We start from the raw sequence: 3,393 nt of genomic DNA, 5'->3' as shown, positions 1-3,393 counted from the left end.
ATCAAAGGTCATTTACAACTATAAATAAATGTGTTTGAATATTATTTATTTATTTATTTATTATTTGAATTTATATCCCGCCCTTCTCCTTGCGGACTCAGGGCGGCTGACAATCAATTAAAAACAATCAATTAAAAACAATCAATTAAAAACACCACTAACAATCACAAGTAGCTCAGTAAAAACACCACTAACAATCACAAGTAGCTCAGTAGCCAAGTTCGGAACTCAAACCAACAGCCGAACAAATATAAATAACTGTTTGTACTCACAATTGCAGAAACTCTGTTCCCTACTCTAAAATTTCAATCTACATGCACAACTCTTCATGGGAGAACCTCCACATTATAGTGTCAGTGAGATCTGACTCTCTGTCATGGATCTGAAAAAAATCTGGAAGAGGAGAAAAGAGAGGAATAATGAATTGTTCAGACAGATATGAATTGTTTGATTTCTGAATTTTGAAAGTTCTTGCACATGTTGCATTAGATGAAAAGGACAGCCATATTTCAATGAAAAACCTAAAACAATCCCAAACCCAAACTGTGCAATTTTTCAACTTAAAAATAAAAAGAAACTCATTAAAAGTGAGTTAGTCTTAATTTAACAAGAAACGCAAGGCAAGTGATACAGTACAATAGCTTTATTAGAATGCAATAACGTTCAAAGGTCCAGAACTAATTTTTCAAGGGAACAATATTTACAGACTTTTGGTTGCCAAGATGGAGACAAAGATTTAAGATAGAGAATTAGAACCCAACAGTAGGATTTTAATTTATACAACGTTGTAAATGAAAACTGTATGTTTAGAAGTAGAATGTTGTAAGGATTGTATCTGTGTCCATTAATATTCAGGCTTTTCCAAGTCTTTGGAAGTCTGAAAAAAAGGGAAAAAAGCAACACACAATTATTATATTAGTAGCAGCACTGGAGATTAATTCTGAGAAGTCACTATAAATTAGAAATAAACTAGAAATAAATGGAACTACACCTAAGCACATTTTAAAATTCAGCTACCTTTAATATATGTTTTTTTTTATATGTTGTAACTTTCTCAAGTGCACTTTTCTCTTTGGATGTATCTTATCCAAACAGTTCTTTTTGTAATTATTTTTTTTAGTAGAGAATAGAGGGTTTTAATGGCTTCTCAATACTCATAAATATTCCTACTAAAACAAGATGATTTTAAAATTTTAATCCAATGTGGCAGTACACTGCACATTTACTTCCAAGTTCTGGTTTAGCATGTTGGGGATAATTTTGATTTATTTATTGCATGGTGCCTGTCCATGTGCCTGTCCATCCAGTGTCCTTCATTTTCGTTTTTGCTATTATAAAATCCATTTTTAATAAATGTTTTATAAGGGTAGGGAAGGGATAAGGTCGGTATGGATATTAGATGGGGTTAGGGAATGGGGTTGGGATAAGGGTAGGGATAAATACAATAGTGGGGTTACCCCCAACAAAAATTCAACGCTTTAGCAAGCAGACTTTTCTACACAAAGCATATGATCTAGCATCAAATAGCAATACCTATCACGTAGAATAAACCTGAATCAAGAAGGAGAAAAGTTCTATTCTAACTTCTAAAATTACTAGAAGGAAATGTTGGAGTCAAAGATCTCCAGAGATATTATAATGTAATACTCATCATTCTTATCTATGTTGAAGGGGGATCTGACACATCTGAAGGGTATCAGTATGAGAAGTAGGTGTCATGTGATCATAAACAAGCATACTGGATTTGGCCATTGAAAAACAAGGAGGAGTTGGAAATAGTACCTCATATTTCTATCCTTTTATATAGAATGTACAGAAGAAAGAGAAGAAAGGATTTGAACATTATTGTATTATAATTAGAACTCACATTTGATATGTAACAATTACTAGAATTCCTTCTAAATGACTTTTTTAGATTCACACACTAAATCAAACATTTTTACTTACTTTTCAAATGTGTATACTGTCTTAATTGAATCAGACTCTCCGAAGTCAGCAATGGCAACATATGATAATTAGAATCTAGGAGTCAATAAAATGTTTACGGTAAGGGATAACAGAAGTCAAAATAAAAACCATAATTAAACAACCACCAAGCACCATGAAAACAACAACAACAATCATGAAGAATGCAAATAGTCTCATCTGTGATCATTTAGATCTTGTATCATCGTATATATGGCTATATCATTATTGCTTCATCTAGTAATGAAAAGTGAAAGAGTCACAGCAGTAGTTTACCCACATTTTTTTTTCATTTATTACATCTCTTTCCATCCAATTTTCCCTATGGCAAATGTCAAAAGCTTATCAATTCTTTAAAGGTCAGGTCAAATTTGGATTAATAAGAGTGTTACTTCTATCATGGGCATCTACAGAGAATTGATATCACATGTTTAACAGATTAGCACACAAAAACAGAAATTATGTCATTTGCATTATTTCCGCAATGATCTCATGACATACACAATGTCTTTATTGTTCTACTGGGTACTGCTGACCTTTGTAGAAGCTGAACTCATTGAAACAGAACAACTGGGTCATAAATTATCACACAAATGATCCCATAACTAAATAGAGTATCTGATTTGTTTTCAAGCACTGGAGAAGCCTGAATTACAGACTTTTACTGAAATATTAATAGTATCTTTAGCCGTGCATGCCTATAGCCAACCCTTCCTCAAAATTTAGGAATCACTATCATGGAGTATATATCATTATATATTATTATTTTGCTGCCCTGAATTTCCAAAATTGCTTTTAATAACTAAAAAAGCTTCAATATTGACTTCCAAAAAACTGTTTCACTGATTCTTGTAATTTGTAATGACATTTATAATAGTTATCATGATTACCCACAATAAATCTATGAAGTATGTGTTAATCCCATTTTAGATAATGATTTTTGTAAGGTATCTGAAATAAGCAAATCAAGCAAACATATGCAAGCATATTTTCCATGGCTAGGTCCAATTACAAATATATTCTGATCTTCAAAAAATGCCATTCACATTTTTTAATGTTGAAAGGAAGGCATAGGAATAAACTGTGATTTATGCCTTTCAACATTCTGTTTGTTTCCCATTCACCACATATGCACCATATTTAAAACTGAGACCTCTTAAAGTAAAGATCAGAAAAGGGGAAACTATGAAATGCTGAAAATATATGGTGCCATCTCTATGCAAATACAGAAAATATATGGTGCCATCTCTATGCAAATACAGAAATGTGAAGATTTAGGTTGGAATTATGATATCAAATAATTAGCTGATCCCAAATACAAATTGGCCCAGCTTACAATATGTTTTATAAACAGGGATATCTCTCCTGAGCCACGAAAACACTGAATATAAATCTCCCTCTAAGGGTTGGGAAACAACCAAAATATAA

At 32.2% G+C, this 3,393-nt stretch overlaps 1 long non-coding RNA gene across 1 annotated transcript; it reads right to left on the bottom strand.

The window, feature by feature from the left end:
* Nucleotides 1-628: 628 nt before the first annotated feature.
* Nucleotides 629-2,009, bottom strand: LOC114922915. The gene is made up of 2 exons (XR_003810525.1): nt 1,948-2,009; nt 629-877 (listed from the first exon to the last, which is right to left on the bottom strand). It is a non-coding gene; the product is annotated as an uncharacterized LOC114922915 (long non-coding RNA).
* Between the last annotated feature and the right edge of the window lie 1,384 nt (nt 2,010-3,393).

Source organism: Protobothrops mucrosquamatus, unplaced genomic scaffold (genome assembly GCF_001527695.2).
Source record: "Protobothrops mucrosquamatus isolate PMUCROS unplaced genomic scaffold, P.Mucros_1.0 scaffold1315, whole genome shotgun sequence".
Lineage (NCBI taxonomy): Eukaryota > Metazoa > Chordata > Lepidosauria > Squamata > Viperidae > Protobothrops > Protobothrops mucrosquamatus.
This window is presented reverse-complemented; position numbering and strand designations above follow the sequence as displayed.